General features: G+C 36.9%; 3 pseudogenes; 2 read left to right on the forward strand and 1 right to left on the reverse strand.

Moving 5' to 3' along the window:
• The first annotated feature begins 886 nt into the window (after window positions 1-886).
• LOC101279921 (elongation factor-like GTPase 1) lies at window positions 887-4,175 on the forward strand (annotated as a pseudogene).
• LOC117196617 (uncharacterized) lies at window positions 2,586-2,668 on the forward strand (annotated as a pseudogene).
• A 16,912-nt stretch (window positions 4,176-21,087) lies between the features above and the next one.
• LOC101276967 (tubulin beta chain-like) lies at window positions 21,088-22,403 on the reverse strand (annotated as a pseudogene).
• Window positions 22,404-22,787: the final 384 nt, after the last annotated feature.

The following is a 22,787-nucleotide window of genomic DNA, read 5'->3' on the forward strand; positions in this document are numbered from 1 at the left end:
GGCAAGGCTGAGATAGATGAGGAAGATGCAGAAAAAACGTCTGAAGTTAGCAGCGGCTGGTTCATGAGGTTGAAGGAAAGAAACCATCTCCATAACACAGAAGTACAAGGTGAAGAAATAAGTGCTGATGTAGAAGCTTCAGCAAGTTATTCAGACACTCTAGTCAAGATAATGAAGGTGGATACACTAAACAACATATTTTCAAGGTAGACAAAATTACTTTATATTAGAAAAAGATGTTATCTAGGACTTTCGTAGCTAGACAGGATAAGGCAATGCTTAGCTTCAATTCTTCAAAGGACAGCCTGACTCTTTTTTAGGGGTTAATATAGTTGGTGAGTTTAAGTTGAAGCCAACACTCATTTATTACCATTCCAAAAATTGTACAGCTCTTAAAAATTATACTAAGTCTAGTTTTCCTGTGCTCTATAAATTGAATATCAAAGTCTGGATGATAGTACATCTGTTGACAACATGGTTTATTGAATATTTTAAGCCCAAAGTTGAAACCTACTGCTCAGGAAAAAAAAAAAAAATTCTTTAAAATATTCCTGTTCATTTACAAGGTACCTGGTCATCCAAGAGTTCTAATAGAGATGTACAACAAAATTAATGTTATTTTCACACTTGCTAATACAACATCTATTCTGCAGCCCATGAATTAAGGAATAATTCGACTTTCAAGTCTTATCATTTAAGAAATGAATTTCATAAGCTTATAGCTGCCATAGATAGTGATTCCTCTGATGGACCTGGGCAAAGTAAATTGAAAACCTTCTGGAAAGAATTCTCCATTCTAGGTGACCTTAAGAACGTTTATAATTCATGAGAAGCAGTTACAGTATCAACATGAATAGGAATTAAGAAGAAGTCGATCCCAACTCTCATGGATGACCTTGAAGAATTCAAGACTTCAGTGGAGGAAGTAACTGTAGATGTGGCAGAAGAAACAAAAGAACTAGAATTAGAAGTGGAGACTGAAGAAGTGACTGAATTACTGCAATCTCATGATAAAACTTTAATGGATGACGAGTCGCCTTTTATGGATGAGTGAGGAAAGTGGTTTCTTGAGATGGAATATATTCCTAGTGAAGATGAGGTGAAGATTGTTGAAATCACAACAAAGGATTTAGAATATTACATGAACTTAGCTGATAAAGCAGCAGCAGGTTTTTATAAGCAGCAGGTTTTGTAATTTTGAAAGAAGTTCTACTGTGGGTTAAACGCTATCAAACAACACTGCATGCTACAGAGAAATCATTTACAAAAGGAAGAGTCAATTGTTGAGGCAGACTTCATTGTTGTCTTATTTTAAGAAATTGCCATGGCCATCCCAAACTTCAGCAACCACCACCCTGGTCAATCAGCAGCCATCAACATCGAGGCAAGACTCTCCACCAGCAAAAAATTATGACTTGCTGAAGGCTCAGATGAAGGTTAGCATGTTAGACCAATAAAGTTTTTTTTTTTAATTAAGGTATGTATATTGTTTTTTAGACAAAATGCTATTGTATACTTAATAGACTACAGTATAGTGTAAACATAAATTTTATATCCACTGGGAAACCAAAAATTTGTGTGACTGTATTGTGATATTCACTTTATTGTGGTATTTGGAATTGAACTTACAATATCTCTGAGGTATGCCTGTAGTTATAATTCTAAAATATCAGCTAATTGGAAATATGTATGACTAGCATATTTTGATAGTCTATCAACTTTCTGTCCTTTTCATATAAACATTAAGGCTTTAAAATTTGATTATTATTTATCAGAAATAAATCTTTTTTCAAATTAAAATACATGTTATCTCTTCCACATTATCAAATGTAATTAAGTTATTCTCAAAATCAAAATGTTCAAGGGGAGAGTGTTGATAATAACAGCAACAATGTGAAAATACAATTCTCTATGTTGTTACCTAAAAAGTAAACTAAAAGTTAAAAGTTATAATAAGAGAAAATTAATTATATCTATGTATATATGTATATGCTTTCTATGTAGGTATAATTTGTATCTTATACAAGTATATATATATAATATATACTAATATATATATATTATATATATATAATTTCTGGGAACTAAATATATAATATTTACTTATCAAAATTACAGATAACCCCTTATATGATAGAGAGAAATTATACCAAAGTTTCTTAAAATATCTATGTTTGTGTCAAGTACAGTTTAAGAGAAGGGAAGACTAAACAGTTTATGTGCTATAATAATTCTAGTAACAAAGAGGAAGACAAAATACCAGCATATTAAATTACATATTATAAATTCAAACTGATAATCTAGAATCCAGTGCTAATGACAATAATACATTCATAAATTATGCATAACATTCATGGTTACATGAAACACAAACTTTCAAGAGAAAACAAATAATATATTATAATTAATTGGGATACAAGAAACTTAGTTAGAATATAAATTCAACTTAGAATAGTCCAGAGTAAAAGACAGAATACCTATTGATCATTATAAGAAAACAGGATATTTAGTAGTACTTTTCACATTGAATCAGAATTGGAGCCAAAGAACTGCCCAAACTAAGCCACATTTATAATGAGAGAGTCAGCTTTGCATAGTGGCAGTGTCGTAGCCAAAGAGGTTTATCCGATGCACGATTATTGTTAATTGAAAAATTTTCCCAATAATGAGAGAGTCAGTCATAGTCAGAAGATTTCATTAAGACTAAGAGGTGATCATGACATATTCCCTAAATTTCCAGGCTCCATAAAAAATACCGGGCAGGAAAAAAGTCAGAGTGAGTGTGGAAGAGAGGGAGACACAAGTGCACTGTTAGTGTAGTCAGTGTACAAGCTTTAGAGTAGAGTGTGGTTTACTCTCCCATTAGCCAAGGGTATGTATGTGTGTGAATATGTGTGTTTTCTAAAAAGAGAGATTGAAAGTTTGTCACCTGGATTTTAGGCAAAAGGAAAGAAACCTTTCTAAAAGGTTTAAAGAAAGCCTTTACTTGAAGAATTGACTCTGTAAAATATATGGAATTTGTGTGATGCTGTCTTGAAAAATGACAAAGAAAAAGTTGATAAAATGGTGACTTCTTTAGGATTAAAAATTAGAGCTCATGTGGCATGACATTCAGATCCTTAAGTTCAAATTAATGCCATCTGCAGTCAGTGACTACCCATATCCCATGCTGTTCTTGTTACAGTGTTTGAGAAACTTCCTAGTCTCCTGGATATTACATCTGAGAGAGAAAAGAAAACAAGATGATGTGCACAGCTTAACTCTCTTTCACCAAAACCCAGACACTAAAGCAGCTTTTATAAAATATGGAAATGAAGATACTGCTCTAGTTATTATCTTTGTTTCCAGAATGTTTGCAATTGATGCTAAGGCTTTGCCTTAGAATAAGCCAAGACTGTCCATTCAAAACGAAATCGCTCAGAGGCGTGAGCATGCAAGGCTAAGGCACATGAAGAAGCTTGTAGCAGCACAGGGCCAGGCATCCTTGGAGCCCATCCAGTATGGGCGTCCTCTTGAAACAAGTCCAAAGGTAGAAGAGCCAAAAGGTGATGAGCAGCAGGTGGAGAGTATGACCTCTAAACCTGTGCTCCAGGAAAGAAACAACTAAGGGTCTTTTATTGCATTTGTTCAAGTATTCAGTGGCGTGGCTCAAAGGGGAAAGAAAATTTTGTCTTGGGGCCCAAATACAGTTCTGTTGAGTTTCTGTAGTGTGTATCTTTAGGCTTCTCAACTCCAGTAGATGACCTTTCCCAAGTTCCCCACATGGCATACTGTAATCTGGAGAACCTGTATCTTCTGCTAGGAAGGGAGCTGGGAGACCTAGAGGAGGTACTTCTAGGAAATGTGCTAATAGAATGCCAACAAGACTTTGTGCTGAAATCTGCAGCACTGTGCAACTTGTCATCCTGCCCGCCATTTATATCACTCAACTTTGAAGCACCCTTATTGTGAAGGTTGCTGTTGGACTAAAACACCCAAGTGAAATGCCTCAGTCTGTCAAAGAAATTAAGCTGTTGAACCAAGCTGATCCCTGTGTCCAGATCTTAATTCAGGAAATAGAAGAGCACATCTTTATATGGAAGAAAAGATCATGGAGCAGGCAGAAAAGCAGAGAACCCTCAACAAAAATAAATAACTACTACTATAAGCAGATTATTTTCTTCATAATAAATTGAAAAGAATCACCCAGCATTTGATATTGAGAAGATATTGCATGCTGCAATATCTCTGTATATTCACTTTCAATAAAGTTCATCCATATAAGTATCTTTTAAAAATGCCAAAATTCTCCTGTCCATCTCTGAGCAATAGAGAAGAGAATTGAAGAGATATAGAGCAAGGATAAAAACAATAGGAAAGACAACATTCCATATTGTGTTTCTTGGACAGAAGGAGTGAGTTTTTCATAGGGTAAGTGGACACCCCAGAAATGAATAGAGCTTGAGCTGCTGTTATTTCTCCCAAGAGGATTGTCTACAGATAATGAACACAAAGAGCATGAACTGTGGATCCATGGGTGGCAGGAGGTAAGGGAATTCCTATAAAAGGACTAGGTAAAACTAAGTCTACATAGGTAGAATCTTCCCCGGGTCTTCCAAAGAACTCACAAATAAATCCTTTGAAAGAACAAGTCCTTGGACTATGCCAAATAGAGGACATGAATGGCCAGTCAGTGCCAACCAGAGTGTCAAAAACAACAAAGTAGAATAAAGCAAGTGCCAGTTGGGTAAAAAGATGCTTCCTTTCTCACCTTTTTTCAATCTCCTCAATAATTTGGAAAAAATCTAGCCTCAAGAAAGGAAAAGTGAATTAAAGCTAACCATAAACTTCATTTTTTATTCCCACCATTTACAGTCCTAGAAGAAAACATGAATTGGGCTCTGTACTTGAAGGAGGAGAAAAATTAAAATCAATTCATCCTTAACTTGATTGATCTTTAAAACTTCTAAGTCACCAGAGAATTTTGGTATCTGCTCAAGATATAACAGAGATAAACATGGAGATTTGACAGGGCCTGATTAAATTCAGTGAATTTACAAAAATGTCATTTATACCCCTCTGTTTTGAGACTCCTCAATATACTAGCTTCTATATTTATAACATTCTTCAATAGCTATGTTCCTTCTAATAGAGCTGTACTACTTTCAGTGCACTGCAAAAATTCTTTAAATATGTACGTGACTTAAAATTGTTTATATATTAAAAGAAAGGCTCTATTCCTCTAAAGGAAGTAATACAATAGAAGCATATATGGAAAGAGACTCAATTAATACTTATGCTTCCTCCTGGTGCCCTAGATATTCAGAGGTGGCAATGTCATACTGATATAATTTCCCTATATTATTTTAGAAATGGATAGGAGGAGACTAAATACGATTTAACTCTGTCTTTATGTTGAACAGAAAACATGGTAATGGAAGCAACAAGAGTCTCCAAAAATTTTTCTTCCTCCTTCTCTATTCAAGAAATATTTATCAACAAAGGAAAATGTTTCACATTTTTTAGAAGTGACTGAAGCAATATTTATCTTATCAACAAATGTTTTTTCTCTTCAAACAAGCACCCTCAATGCAAATACAAAAATTTATATCTCTAATCCACATAACTTGCTTTCTTAAATTAGTCACCTAGAAGATAAGTAATAGCCCTGTACTTGAATACATCATTTACTCTGGTCAGCTATTTTTTTCAGAAAATTCATTGAATTCAAAGCTAATTACTCAAAGGTAAGACTTGGTTCTCTGATTTATACAAAATTTACTCTTCAGCAAAAACCATGGTTAAGCTTGACACGTGATGATAGATAGATAGATAGATAGATAGATAGATAGATAGTTTTTAGTGACATATATTGAATTTGAAATCAAGACTATTTTATTCAGTTAAATTTTAAGCATCAGAGTTTCTGAATACCAGTCCTAAACTAATTTCATTCTAATGTAATGTTTTATGAATAATGTCCAATTTTGCACAGTGGTTTTTTTTAAACTATTTATTAGAAATAATACTTGAGAAGTTATAAAAGGGGAAAGCTAGCTGCATGTGATAAAAATGTTGATCAAATTTCAAGTGGGACAGAATATTTGAAAATATTTTTTGAAAACCTATCAACACTTTGTTTTGTGTCATCAATTCAAGCAATTTTTTAGTCTAGTGTTCTTTCTCTTAGGGAAGATATATAAGAGGTGGTCTGCCTTTTGTTTATAAAAGCCTACTCCCTGTGAATAGCCTACAAATGTGTATTTCTAAAGCTATTACAAAGAGTTGAGAGACATGTTGGTGCAGGGAAATAAGGGAAAATTCTAGAGAGAGAAAGAAAATATTTGAAGCTTAATTCTATGAAAGAGTCTAAGGGTGATGGAGAAACCTCAAGTATTTTTGGGGACATGATAATAAAACGTGTATCCGAGTATGAATACACATGGGTCTTATTCATTATTCAGTTCGAGAAGATATTCATTGAACTCTTTCCATATGAAGAGATGCATACCAATTTTATCGATCTTAATCAATGCAGTATTAAGTAAATCATTTAATTTTAGGAAGGTCAACAGTCCAATAAATGTAAATATTAAATATAAATTTTAACTGATGGTAAATAGTATTTGCTTAGGTCAACAACAGTTGTAAGTGTATTTTGACAAGTAGCATTCAATTATTGAAGTCCATACCTCTGTCTCAGTATTGAAAAAGGGTACCATCTAACCAATGTTTTAAACTATATCATACCACCCTACCCTACACATAGTCCCATAATTGGTGATTTCAGCTATCAAGAGATTACCAATAACTAGAAAGGAACATAAGTGATCATAACAGTTCTTGAATAAAGCCTTTATTTATAGATTATTTACTCAGCCCATTTTCACGCAATTTTCATTTGCTTGATTAGCTTGTTTCCAGTATTATAAAAATTAAAACTCACAAGAGGGTAGGCTGATAAACACAGGCACAATAAGAACTTTTTAATTATGAAAGACTGACCATAACACCAAGATACCCAAATGTGTAAATACACATGATATTATTAAGTTTATAAAATAAGCACGAGTATAAAAATCTACATAAATGAAACAAAACAAATCAATTAAATCCTAATGAAAATTTTATTTTAGTTATTCTATATGACAGTCTTTTTTACTGTAAAAAGTCAATTCCCACCTCTCCATCTCCTTACACACACACACACACACACACACACACACACACACACAACTCCTAACAGCACACCCTAATGATCCGATTCCTGCCACATTTATGCATCAGAATTCCTCCTGTGTATGTTTGTTAAAGAAAAAAACCTTGGAGAGAATTCTGCAAAAAGAAGTATATAGTCGTGAAAATCTCTTATTCCTATTGGATATCACCCCTGTTATTATGATAGAAATGAAAATGAGGAGATATTCTGATAGTCTGAATAGAGGCAGAACTGCTTCCGGCCCAAAGAGAGGAGGTCATTTTGTACACTTCAGGAAGTGCATGTTTGGATTCTCTGGGAACATCAGGACACAGCAATCATAACCAGGTATACTTGGCAAGCCTGTGTAAGAGAATGGAAAAATGGAGGCTACTCTAAGTAGCTTGCTTGTAAGAGAAAAAGAAGGATGGAAATTCCAAACGATAACTGTAGACTTTCTGTACAACAAATATACTACATGGATGATCCTCAGGAATGACTAATAGACCCTTCGGGTAGTTTTGAGATTCTGTTTTAACTTATTTAGGAATTAGCACTTCAATAGATATTTAAGATATGAACATTTTTGTTCCTGGTAATGAAATAAGTTCTTCAGAAATTTCATTTATGTACAATTATCCATACACAGGTAAAGTTGGTAGTTCCCTACTGTCTTGCACTGTGATTGCTATTCTCAGGAGTTTTACAAATCTCAACTGAAAGTGGTTGAGGCAAAGATCCATATCTTACACTTTTAAGAGAAATTTACTCTGAAATCCTGACTCAACTCCTACTTGGTGATCCCAACTGGACCAATTTTCACTTGAAATCTAGCCTTGAGCTCTAAGCAGTTTGCTCCTTAATGATTCTCCTAGGTCTTCTGGCAGCCCCTTTAGTCTTCTTGAATCAACAGTTCTTCTTAAGTAGAGAAAATAAAGCTCCAGGCCAAAATAAGACAGAAAGCGCAAAGAAAAAAAACTGGCACATCTTTCTCTCTTGTGATTATTTCATTCACTACAGGCCACATACTCAGTTTTTATAAAGTGAGAGAATCAAGATGGAAAGGAGAAAAGAAAAAAAACAATATAATTCCCTTTTCATTGAAGGTTAGGTAGTATTCAACATTCTTCCAATGATTGCTGGTCTATTTCATTAATATATATTTGTGGAGGTTTTATTATGCTGTAGTCTTTCTCAGTACTCCTTCTGTATGTCCATCATACTAAGTGGTCTCCCCTACCACCTTAAAGAGACAGGAATGCTTTCAGTAAATTTGGGGCCAATTTGTATTTTGCCTTCTCTCTTTTTATTTCATTTCCATGATAATTTTTATATTTTAGTAATATGTAATAGATTATTTGCTATAAATAAGTAAAATATCTGCCCTAAGTACATCATATGGGAGGTAATGTACTTCACTTAAAATGTGATATATCTTAGAATTATTATGTATTATTTAATGTACAGTTATGATATGATAGACTATTGAAAGACAGTCATGGTTGTGTCTTGGTTTAACATAATGACAATAGAGTATGAAGAAAGAAAATGGCTTTACATCACTAGCAGAATGAGTACCTTTTGGCAATAGATTAATTTTGAGTTCTGAACAAAAGTAAAAATTTAATTCTATCTTAAGTAATTAGTTTCTTAAGGATGAAGAAATCAAGTTGTTTGTGCTAGGATTGAATTAGATACTCAAGCACCTGGGGAAAAAAGGCAATCAGTACATACACATTTAAAGCTTACAAAAATCTTAAGTGAGAAACACGTTTGCCAAATTTTGGTATAGAGGTGACATTTAAAATCACAGAGATGGATGAGCTTGCCTAAGAAGAGAGAAGAGGCAGAAATTAGTAGATGCTCAGAATGTGGGTTCAGTAACTGAACAATTAGTGATCTCGTGGATGTTGCCTGCTAATATATTGTCTTTTTAATATGATTCTAGTCTGGAGGGTTTTCAGGTCATATCATCTTAAAGAATCAGAACTCTGAGTTTTTTCTATTTTAGAGAGTGTATTTATTTTTGAATATTGTTATTTTTCAAAAGAATGATCAGGTTTATTTTACATTATAACAATTAACATTTATTTCATCTTTGCTTAATTTTCAGTTTATCAGCTACCATGAAACAATTTGCACTATTTGATGCTTTTTATACTTTTACAGCATGCAATTATGAAGAAAATATACTATTTTATTTTTATTTATGAAATGTTAGATTTTTAGATATTTAAACTGTACTTAATTTAATATAAAATAGTTATTTAATATAGATTTAATGATAAAATCATTTAAACTTTTAAAAAAATTATTGCAGTATAGTTGATTTACAATGTTGTGTTGGTTTCAGATGTACAGCAAAGAGAATCAGTTATACATATACATATATCCATTCTTTTTTTCTTTTTTTTTAGATTATTTTCCCATATAGGCCATTACATAGTATTGAGTAGAGTTCCCTGTGCTATACAGCAGGTTCTTATTAGTTATCTATTTTATATATAGTAGTGAGTATATGTTAGTCCCAATGTCCCAATTTATCCCTCCCCCACATCTCCTGGTAAGCACAAGTCTGTTTTCTACATCCATGACTCTACTTCTGTTTTGTAAATAAGTTCATTTGTACCCTTTTTTTTTCAGATTCTACATATAAGCAATATCATATATTTATTTTTCTGTGTCTGACTTATTTCACTCAGTATGACAATCTCAAGGTCCATTCATGTTGCTGCAGATGGCATTATTTTATTCTTTTTTATGGCTGAATAATATTCCTTGCATATATGTACCACATCTTCTTTATGCATTTCTTTGTTGATGGATATTTAAGTTGCTTCCTTGTCATAGCTATTGTAAATAGTGCTACAATGAACATTGGGGTGCATGTATCTTTTTGAATTAAGCTTTTCTCTGGGTATGTGCCCAGGAGTGGGATTGCTGGATCATCATCAAAAAATCTATAAACAATAAATGCTGGAGAGGATGTGGAGAAAAGGGAACTCTCATACACTGTTGGTGGGGATGAAAATTGGTACAGCCACTATAGAGAACAGTATGGAGGTTCCTTAAAAAGCTAAAAATAGAACTACCAAAGCATTTAATATTAAATATCAGCAGCAATTAGGTAACTTAATACAGTTTTATCTGGATGTTGAAGATATTTATTTAAAAAATCCACATGATATGTTTGGAAAGGGATTTCCAGGAAAATTCCATATTCTCTTTACAATTGTGCTGAGAGATACTGGGAGATTATCAATAGTGAGTAAGAAGGAAAATATATCCTTAACAATTGAGAGGATGGTAACAACAGAAGGCAGACCTGAAATAAAGAATATAGTTATGTTATGGGGTAGATTATTAAACAGTCTCCTTTGGAATGCCATGAATAATTATTCCAGAAATTCCCTAGCCAGGTCCATTTCACTCTTGGAAACTTGAAGCCCTTAGTTCTTACTAGAAGGTCTGGTTAACTTGCATAGAATCATCCAAAATAAATATTCATTACAACCAGTGTCATAAAAAGAAGATAAGATGTTTCCAAGGTAATAATAGTGCAGGGACAGGAATGGGAATTGGGTTTCAGTGCTTTGTGTGTCCTCCATTTCCTGTCATGGGAAAGGAGACTTTTTATAAATGGGGCTCCAAATTATGAGCTTCTCTATGTGGCAAATGTAGGGGATCACATAATTCATCACTTCTTCTACAAATATTTTATATTTAGCTTGTTATAGTGTCTCTACAGTTAATTTCAGAAAGGCAAAAATATAGATGAGTCAAATCTAAATTAAAATTCTAAAATAAAAAAATATATATTTTATTACTCTGGTCTTACCTGCTTGATTTATCCCACTGGATTTCCCATTGACCTTTATGCTTTGATTCTTGTTATTAGAGAGGGGAACAAATTCATAAGTTTTTTTTATCCAGAAGGCAAACTCCCCCAGATAGGACAAATCATATGTTTGCTGACATTTACCCTTTAGACCATTTTTGACCTTTAATATTTAAGGATTTCTCTATTTTATACACATCTGAGTGACAACTACTAAACTTTTCTTTTATTTGGAAATGTATAATTATTGTACATATTGTCTCCATGCAGGGCATTCTGGAATACGGTAAAATGATAGTTTGTTACTTGGTTAATGTTTTATCAATATGTCCCATTTTATTTTTATAGCAAATAACTTTTTTATGATTTTAGCTGGAAAAAAAGCAACAATAAGCAAAACATTGAAAATCAGTACTGAGTTGTAAAATAGATGAATATTTTACTCACCTTTCATCCTGTGAAAATGCATAAGATTGCATGATTAATAGAAGACTTCAGCAAAATTCCTCAAAATATTTCAGTCAAGGGTATCAATTCACAAAAGATAGCCACACTAACTAAAAATATGAGCTTAGCTATTTTGAATGTGGGTTCATATGTCTTTGTGTATTTTAAATTTTGGTAGGCAATTCAATTGTAACAAATGTACTACTAAAGAAATAAAAGACGTGCTCAAGAAAAATTGGAACTGAATGCTGTGCTTAATAACTAAATCATAAATTTTATTTCTGTGAAATGTATTGACACATGTGATGCAAATTTAACAATTAAGTAACCATGCTACTTAAAGATATACAAGTCATATTATTTTTATGTTGATACAAAGTTTTAAGAAAATATGCTGTTGGTTAATGAAATTATGAAGGAATAAATCAAAAAGCAATAATCTTATGATAAAGTCATTTTAACTTCATTTCTCTCACAATAATATAGTATATTCTCCTAAAAATTTCACACAAGATAGGAATGTAACAAATTTGAAATTTGGTCATACTCTAAAGTTTATCCCCAAGAAAATTCAATTTATTAAAATCTTGTTACATGTGTTTACTGTTATATATATTTACATATGTTTGTCTGTTTAGCTCTACACAAACTGGATAACTATACACACATTATTTTGTACACTTCCTTTTTAACTAAATAGTTTGTGTTTATTATGGTCAATACAAATAGAGTTAGGTATGTATATAGTGTTTACAAAATATACTAGAGCAAGTTCTTTGGGGGAAAATATCTATCACTGCAAAACTGTCTGTTATTAAATTTGTAAAATGGTTTTATTCTATTATGGAGCATATCAGAGTGTTAAGTCATAGCGTGAACTTAAAAGGGGAATCTATGTTTGCCAAATTTATTTTTGGCTTGAGATCTTTCTTCCTTTCTTTCTTTCTTTTTCTATTCCCACTTATTTTTGGCTCTTGGGGAAATGTCATCTTTTCAATATGAAAAAAAGCAACAAGTTCAGCAAAAATTAGAAATCTGAAGTGTAGAATAGGACAAAAGCAGTGTAGGGGGGAAAAGGCAATAGTAAAAGCAAGAGATGAGATGTTGCCAAAAGATGGAGGGTGTCCTGTCCCCTATCTGGGGAATGACATTTAGATGACAGCACATACCTTTACATATATGTACAGAATGACTGATATATATATTTTTTTTCTGTAAGAAATAATAGGGTTGTAGAGGGGCTTTCTGGAGACTTAGGGACCAAGGCTAGTCTCTCTCTTACTCCTCTTGACCCCTTTTTCCCACCAGGGTTAAGGAAGGAATCCAACATTATGAAGGAGGCAAAGTGGAAGAGGGAAGGATCCCCCTTGACAGGGTGGGGGTCAGACCCCTGCAAAGGAAACCACCAAGGACAGAGCTTGGAGGAGACTGAAAATGGAGATAGTACTGTTAACACCTCCCCAGAAACTGAGAGAGGAGTGGGGAGATATCTGGAAACTAGGACTTCAATAACCTGGATGCCCTTCTTAAAAACCCCACCTCGGGGGGGACCTAGAAGATGGCGTAAGTGTAAGACGCGGAGATAACCTTCCTCCCCACAGATACATCAGAAATACATCTACACGTGGAACAGCTCCTACAGAACACCTACTGAAGGCTGGCAGAAGACCTCAGACCTCCCAAAAGGCAAGAAACTCCCCACGTACCTGGGTAGGGCAAAAGAAAAAAAGAAAAAACAGAGACAAAAGAATAGGGATGGCACCTGCACCAGTGGGAGGGAGCTGTGAAGGAGGAAAAGTTTCCACACACTAGGAAGCCCCTTCGTGGGTGGAGACTGCAGGAGGCGGAGGGGGGAGCTTCAGGGCCGCGGAGGAGTGCACAGCAATAGGAGGGCAGGAGGGCAAAGCGGAGAGATTCCCGCAGAGAGGATCGGTGCCGACCGGCACTCACCAGCCCGAGAGGCTTGTCTGCTCACCCGCCGGGGCGGGCGGGGCTGCGAGCTGAGACTCGGGTTTCAGTTTCAGTCGGAGCACAGGGAGAGGACTGGGGTTGGTGGCTTGAACATAGCCTGAAGGGGTTAGTGCACCACAGCTAGCCGGGAGGGAGTCCGGGGAAAAGTCTGCACCTGCCGAAGAGGCAAGAGACTTTTTCTTCCCTCTTTGTTTCCTGGTGCGTGAGGAGAGGGGTTTAAGAGCACTGCTTAAAGGAACTGCAGAGACGGGCGCGAGCTGCGGCTAAAAGCGCAAACCCCAGACATGGGTGCGAGCCGCGGCTAAAAGCATGGACCCCAGGGACGGGCGGGAGATGCTAAGGCTGCTGCTGCCACCACCAAGGGGCCTGTGTGCGAGCACAGGTCACTCTCCACACCCCTCTTCCAGGGAGTCTGTGCAGCTCGCCACTGCCAGGTTCCCGGGATCCGGGGACAACTTCCCCGGGAGAACGCACGGCAGGCCTCAGTCTGGTGCAACGTCACGCCGGCCTCTGCCGCCACAGGCCCACCCCACATGCAGTGTCCCTCCCTCCCCCCGGCCTGAGTGTTCCAGAGCCCACGAATCAGCGGCTCCTTTAACCCCATCCTTTCTGAGCAAAACACAGATGCCCTCCAGCGACCTACACGCAGAGGCAGGGCCAAATCCAAAGCTGAGCCCCTGTGAGCTGTGAGAACAAAGAAGAGAAAGGAAAATCTCTCCCAGCAGCCTCAGAAGCAGTGGGTTAAAGCTCCACAATCAACTTGATGTACCCTGCATCTGTGGAATACATGAATAGACAACGAATCATCCCAAATTGAGGAGGTGGGCTTCGAGAGCAAGATCTATGATTTTCTCCCCTTTTCCTCTTTTTGTGAATGTATATGTGTATGCTTCTGTGTGAGATCTTGTCTGTATAGCTTTGCTTCCACCATTTGTCCTAGGGTTCTATCCGTCCATGGTTTTTTTTTTAAATTTTTTTCTTAATAATTAATTTTAATAACTTTATTATACTTTACCTTCGTTCATTCTTTCTTTTTTCTTTCTTTCTTTCTTTCTTTCTTTCTTTCTTTCTTCTTCCTTCCTTCCTTCCTTCCTTCCTTCCTTCCTTCCTTTCCTTCCTTCCCTCCTTTACACAATGAATCATCCCAAATTGAGGAGGTGGTCTCTGAGAGCAAGATTTATGATTTCTTCCCCTTTACCTCTTTTTCTGAGGGTGTATGTGTATGCTGCTGTGTAAGATTTTGTCTGTATAGCTTTGCTTCCAACATTTGTCTTAAGGTTCTATCTGTCCCTCTTTTTTTTCTAAATAATTATTTTTCAATTCAATAACTTTATTATACTTTATTTTATTTTACTGTATCTTCTTCCTTTCTGTCTTTTTTTCCTTCCTTCCCTCCTTCCTTCCTTCCTCCCCCCCTTTCTTTCCTTCTTTGTTTCTTTTTCTTTCTTTCTTTCTTCCTTCCTTCCTTCCTTCCTTCATTCCCTCCTTTCTTTCTTTCTTTCTTTCTTCATACTTCTACTAATTCTCTCACTTTTTCTCCCTTTTATTCTGAGCCGTGTGGATGAAAGGCTCTTGGTGCTCCAGCCAGGAGTCAGGGCTCTGCCTCTGAGGTGGGAGAGCCAACTTCAGGACACTGGTCAACAAGAGACCTCCCAGCTCCACATAATATCAAATGGCGAAAATCTCCCAGAGACCTTCATCTTAACACCAGCACCCAGCTTCACTCAACGACCAGCAAGCTACAGTGCTGGACAACCTATGCCAAACAACTAGCAAAACAGGAACACAACCCCACCCATTAGCAGAGAGGCTGCCTAAAATCAAAATAAGTCCACAGACACCTCAAAACACACCACCAGATGTGACTGCCCACTAGAGAGACAAGATCCAGCCTCATCCACCACAACACAGGCAGTAGTCCCCTCCACCAGGAAGCCTACACACCCCACTGAACCAACCTTAGCCACTGGAGACAGACATCAAAAACAGTGGGAACTACGAACGTGCAGCCTGCAAAAAGCAGACCCCAGACACAGTAAGATAAGACAAATGAGAGGACAGAAAAGCACACAGCAGATAAAGGAGCAAGATAAAACTGCAACAGAACTAACAAATGAAGAGGAAATAGGCAGTCTACCTGATAAAGAATTCAGAAAAATGATAGCAAGGATGATCCAAAATCATGGAAATAGAATGGACAAAATGCAAGAAACAGTTAACAAGGACCTAGAAGAACTAAAGATGAAACAAGCAACGATGAACAACACAATAAATGAAAGTAAAAGAACTCTAGATGGGATCAATAGCAGAATAACTGAGGCAGAAGAACGGATAAGTGACCTGGAAGATAAAATAGTGGAAATAACTACTGCAGAGCAGAATAAAGAAAAAAGAATGAAAAGAACTGAGGACAGTCTCAGAGACCTCTGGGACAACTTTAAACACACCAACGTTCAAATTATAGCGGTTCCAGGAGAAGAGAAAAAGAAAGGGACTGAGAAAATATTTGAAGAGATTATAGTGGAAAACTTCCCTAATATGGGAAAGGAAATAGTTAATCAAGTCCAGGAAGCACAGAGAGTTCCATACAGGATAAATCCAAGGAGATATATGCCAAACACATATTAATCAAACTGTCAAAAATTAAATACAAAGAAAGCATATTAAAAGCAGCAAGGGAAAAATAACAAATAACACACAAGCGAATCCCCATAAGGTAAACAGCTGATCTTTCAGCTGAAACCCTACAAGCCAGAAGGGAGTGGTAGGACAAACTAAAAGTGATGAAGGAGAAACACCTGCAACCAAGACTACTCTACCCAGCCAGGATCTCATTCAGATTTGATGGAGAAATTAAAACATTCACAGAGAAGCAAAAGCTGAGAGAGTTCAGCACCACCAAACCAGCTTTACAACAAATGCTAAAGGAACTTCTCTAGACATGAAACACATGAGAAGGAAAAGACCTATAATAACGAACCCAAAACAATTTAGAAAGCGGGAATAGGAACATACATATCGATAATTACCTTAAATGTAAATGGACTAAATGCTCCCACCAAAAGATACAGATTGGCTGAATGGATACAAAAACAAGACCCTCATATATGCTGTCTACAAGAGACCCACTTCAGACCTAGAGACACATACAGATTGAAAGTAAGGGGATGGAAAAAGATATTCCATGCAAATGGAAACCAAAAGAAAGCTGGAGTACCAATTCTCATATCAGACAAAATAGACTTTAAAATAAGGACTATCAAAAGAGACAAAGAAGAACACTAGATAATGATCAAGGGATCGATCCAAGAAGAAGATATAACAATTGTAAATATTTATGCACCCAACATAGGAGCACCTCAATACATAAGGCAAATACTAACAGCCATAAAAGGGGAAATCAACAGTAACACATTCATATAGGGGACTATAACACCCCACTTTCACCCATGGACAGATCATCCAAAATGAAAATAAATAAGGAAACACAAGCTTTAAATGATACATTAAACAAGATGGACTTAATTGATATTTGTAGGACACTCCATCCAAAAACAACAGAATACACAATTTTCTCAAGTGCTCATGGAACAATCTCCAGGATAGATCATATCTTGGGTCACAAATCAAGCCTTGATAAATTTAAGAAACTTGAAATTGTATCAAGTATCTTTTCCAACAACAACGTCATGAGACTAGATATCAATTACAGGAAAAGATCTGTAAAAAATACAAACACATGGAGGCTAAACAATACACTACTTAATAATGAAGCGATCAGTGAAGAAAATCAAAGAGGAAATAAAAAAATAACTAGAAACATATGACAATGGAGACACAATGACTCAAAACCTATGGGATGCAGCAAAAGCAGTTCTAAGGGGGAAGTTTATAGCAATACAAGCCCACCTTAAGAAGCAGGAAACATCTCGAATAAACAACCTAACCTTGCACCTCATGCAATTAGAGAAAGAAGAACAAAAATACACCAAAGCTAGCAGAAGGAAGGAATCATAAAAATCAAAACAGAAATAAATGAAAAATAAATGAAGGAAACAATAACAAAGATCAATAAAATTAAAAGCTGGTTCTTTGAGAAGATAAACAAAATAGATAAACCACTAGCCAGACTCATCAGGAAAAAAAGGGAGAAGACTCAAATCAATAGAATTAGAAATGAAAAAGGAGAAGTAACAACTGACACTGCAGAAATATAAAAGATCATGAGAGATTACTACAAGCAACTCTATGCCAATAAAATGGACAATCTGGAAGAAATGGACAAATTTTAGAAATGCACAACCTGCCAAGACTGAATCAGGAAGAAATAGAAAATATGAACAGACCAATCACAAGCACTGAAATTGAAACTGTGATTAAAAATCTTCCAACAAACAAAAGCTCAGGACCAGATGGTTTCACAGGCGAATTCTATCAAATATTTAGAGAAGAGCTAACATCTATCCTTCTCAAATTCTTCCAAAATATAGCAGAGAGAGGAACACTTCCAAACACATTCTACGAGGCCACCATCACCCTGATACCAAAACCAGACAAGGATGTCACAGAGAAAGAAAACTACAGGCCAATATCACTGGTGAACATAGATGCAAAAATCCTCAACAAAATACTAGCAAACAGAATCCAACAGCACATTAAAAGGATCATACACCATGATCATGTGGGGTTTGTCCCAGAAATGCAAGGATTTTTCAATATACGCAAATCTATCAATGTGATAAACCATATTAACAAATTCAAGGAGAAAAACCATATGATCATCTCAATAGATGCAGAGAAAGCTTTTGACAAAATTCAACACCCATTTATGATAAAAACCCTGCAGAAAGTAAGCATAGAGGGAACTTTCCTCAACATAATAAAGGCCATATATGACAAGCCCACAGCCAACATCATCCTCAATGGTGAAAAACTGAAAGCATTTCCACTAAGATCAGGAACAAGACAAGGTTGCCCACTCTCACCGCTCTTATTCAACATAGTTTTGGAAGTTTTAGCCAAAGCAATCAGAGAAGAAAAGGAAATAAAAGGAATCCAAATCAGAAAAGAAGAAGTAAATCTGTCACTGTTTGCAGATGACATGATCCTATACATAGAGAATCCTAAAGTTGCTACCAGAAAACTACTAGAGCTAATCAATGAATTTGGTAAAGTAGCAGGATACAAAATTAATGCACAGAAATCTCTGGCATTCCTATATACTAACGATGAAAAATCTGAAAGTGAAATCAAGAAAACTCCCATTTACCATTGCAACAAAAAGAATAAAATATCTTGGAATAAACCTACCTAAGGAAACAAAAGACCTATATGCAGAAAATTATAAGACACTGATGAAAGAAATTAAAGATGATACAAATAGATGGAGAGATATACCATGTTCTTGGATTGGAAGAATTGACGTTGTGAAAATGACTCTACTACCCAAAGCAATCTATAGATTCAATGCAATCCCTATCAAACTACCACTGGCATTTGTCACAGAACTAGAATGAAAAATTTCACAATTTGTATGGAAACACAAAAGACCCTGAATAGCGAAAGCAATCTTGAGAATGAAAGACGGAGCTGGAGGAATCAGGCTCCCTGACTTCAGACTATACTACAAAGCTACAGTAATCAAGACAGTATGGTACTGGCACAAAAACAGAAAGATAGATCAATGGAACAGGATAGAAAGCCCAGAGATAAACCCACACACATATGGACACCTTATCTTTGATAAAGGTGGCAGGAATGTACAGTGGAGAAAGGACAGCCTCTTCAGTAAGTGGTGCTGTGAAAACTGGACAGATACCTGTAAAAGTATGAGATTAGATCACTCCCTAACACCATACACAAAAATAAGCTCAAAATGGATTAAAGACCTAAATGTAAGGCCAGAAACTATTAAACTCTTAGAGGAAAACATAGGCAGAACACTCTATGACATAAATCACAGCAAGATCCTTTCTGACCCACCTCCTAGAGAAATGGAAATAAAAACAAAAATAAACAAATGGGACCTAATGAAACTTCAAAGCTTTTGCACAGCAAAGGAAACCATAAACAAGACCAAAAGACAACCCTCAGCATGGGAGAAAATATTTTCAAATGAAGCAACTGACAAAGGATTAATCTCCAAAATTTACAAGCAGCTCATTCAGCTCAATAACAAAGAAACAAACAACCCAATCCAAAACTGGGCAGAAGACCTAAATAGACATTTCTCCAAAGAAGATATACAGACTGCCAACAAACACATGAAAGAATGCTCAACATCATTAATCATTAGAGAAATGCAAATGAAAACTACAATGAGATATCATCTCACACCAGTCAGAATGGCCATCATCAAATATCTAGAAACAATAAATGCTGGAGAGGGTGTGGAGAAAAGGGAACACTCTTGCACTGCTGGTGGGAATGTGAATTTGTAAGCCACTATGGAGAACAGTATGGAGGTTCCTTAAAAAACTACAAGTAGAACTACCATAAGACCCAGCAATCCCACTACTGGGCATATACCCTGAGAAAACCAAAATTCAAAAAGAGTCATGTACCAAAATGTTCATTGCAGCTCTGTTTACAATAGCCAGGACATGGAAGCAACCTAAATGTCCATTGACAAATGAATGGATAAAGAAGATGTGGCACATATATACAATGGAATATTACTCAGCCATAAAGAGAAACGAAATTGAGCTATTTGTAATGAGGTAGATAGACCTAGAGTCTGTCATACAGAGTGAAATAAGTCAGAAAGAAAAAGACAAATACCGTATGCTAACACATATATATGGAATTTAAGAAAAAAGAATGTCATGAAGAACCTAGGGGTAAGACAGGAATAAAGACACAGACCTACTGGAGAACAGACTTGAGGATATGGGGAGGGGGAAGGGTGAGCTGTGAAAGGACGAGAGAAAGTCATGGACATATATACACTAAAAAACATAAGGTAGAATGCTAGTGGGAAGCAGCCGCATGGCATAGGGATATCGCCTTGGTGCTTTGTGACAGCCTGGAGGGGTGGGATAGGGAGGGTGGGAGGGAGGGAGACGCAAGAGGGAAGAGATATGGGAATATATGTATAACTGATTCACTTTGTTATAAAGCAGAAACTAACACACCATTGTAAAGCAAGTATACCCCAATAAAGTTGTTAAAAAAACAAAACAAAACAAAAACCATCTCTTCCTTGTAGGGACTTCTACCTGTTGCTTGGTTTCCTTTCCCCTGGGCTACCACACAGGTCTAGGTTGGTGGTCATCTAACTGGGCTGTCAGCCCACAGTTCTACATGAGATTTGATGAGACACAGCTTCTTGATGAGTTATCTTGAAAACGAAGTTGGAAATGTTAACTGGACAGATGGGAGGAATGGGCACCAGAAGGAAATACAGGGTTACCCAGAATGGCAGAAACGGTTCTGCCAGAAGTGGAAAGAGAGAGGAGATATTTAACAAATGACAAATATTTATTGAGTGCCTATTATGTGCCAGGCACTGTTCTAGAACCTCTACCCACCTCCCATAAAAAGAAAAAAAAAAGAGTCAGAAAATGCAAATTCTGAGGGAGAGGAAAGGGATGACTGAGGAAGAAGTCTGAAGGGACTGAGAAGACTTAGGTGACGGGGTTTGACCTTAGGCCTCCTATTCAGCCTCCTCACTAAAAATCTCTTCTTCTGCTGTGGCATCTTGCTACTGGTGGTATTCAGAGATGAGGTCTTTCATGTTGCTCTCAGCCTTGGTGATATCCATCTCGTCCCTGCCCTCGCCTGTGTACAGTGGAGGAAGGCGTTCCAGCAGAACATGGAAGAGAACTGCACTCAGGTGAACTTGAACAACTCCGGTATGGCCGTGCTCTTGCCAATGAAAGTGACCACAACCTTGAGGCCACAGATTGGGATGTTGCAGACAGCTGTCTTGACGTTGCTGGGGATTGATTCCAGGAAGTAGCTGCTGCTCTTGTTCTGCATGTTGAGCTTCTGCTCATCCACCTCCTTCATGGACATTCACCCACAGAAGACAGGAGCCAAGGTGAGGTACCAGCCATAGTGGGGGTCACAGGCAGCCATTGTGTTCTTGGCATAGAAGATCTTCTGGGTGAGCTCGGGCACAGTGAGTGTCTGATACTGCTGGCTTCCACCTCTGGTTAGAGGGGAAAAAACAGGCATGAAGAAGTGAAGACATGGGAAGGACACCATGTTGACTGCCAGCTTGCAGAGGTCAGCAATGAGCTGGCTAAGGAAGTGGAGGCAGGTGGTGACACCACTCTTAGTGGTCAGGATGAGGCGGTTCAGGTCCCCTTAGGTTGGTGTGGTCAGCTTGAGGGTGTGGAAGCAGATGTTGTAAAGGGCCTGGTTGTGGATGCAGTAGGTCTCATCAGTGTTCTCCACCAGCTGATGGATGGTGAGGGTGGCATTATAGGGCTCAGCTACAGATTCGGACACTTTGGGTGAGGGCACTACACTGAAGACTTCATTATGCCATTGGGATAGTCTTCACATGTCTTGCTGATGAGCAAGGTGCCCATTCCAGAATCTGTGCCCCTTCCAGCGAGTGGGTCAGCTGGAAACCCTAAAGGCAGTCGCAGATCTCTGCCTCCTTCAGAACCACATCCACGACTTAACCAGCTCGGCACCTTCTGTGTAGTGGTCCTTGGCCCAGTTGTTGCCTGCCCCAGACTGACCAAAAACAAAATTGTCTGGTCTGAAGATCTGACCAAAAGGACCTAAGCGAATAGAGTCCATGGTCCCAGGTTCTAGATCCACCAAGATGGCATGAGGAACATATTTGTCACCTGTGGCTTCATTGTAGTTCATGGAGATGCAGTCCAACTGCAGGTCTCTATCCCCATGATAGGTGTCGGTGGGGTCTATGCCATGTTCATCACTTATCACCTCCCAGAATTTGGCACCAATTAGGTTGCCACACTGATGGGCCAGGATGTGAACAATTTCCCTCATTGTTAAAATTTATTCTATTTTTTTGCTTGCCTCAAGGTGTGTATGGGGCAAGAAAATGATATGTAATTAGTTTTTCTCTGCTGCTCGTCACAGGCTGGAAGGATTGAATGGGCCCTGGAGGTTGGAGAAACAGGATACAAATGCGGCATCAGGAAGGTTCTGAGAGAGGATCCTTCTTTCTAATACCACAATTTACTACCTATAAGAAATGTAATTCCATTTTCTAGAAATATATTTTATTATTGAAATTATTTTCACAGTTTAAAATGTGTTATATATTTTGAAATAGTGTCTATAAAAGTTCCTATCTAAAAAAAAAAAAAAAAAAAAAAAAAAGTTCCTATCTTTAAAACTTCTTGCTATTGATGTCACCATATATATTTT

The sequence above is a fragment of the Orcinus orca genome, chromosome 18 (genome assembly GCF_937001465.1).
Source record: "Orcinus orca chromosome 18, mOrcOrc1.1, whole genome shotgun sequence".
Taxonomy (NCBI): Eukaryota; Metazoa; Chordata; class Mammalia; order Artiodactyla; family Delphinidae; genus Orcinus; species Orcinus orca.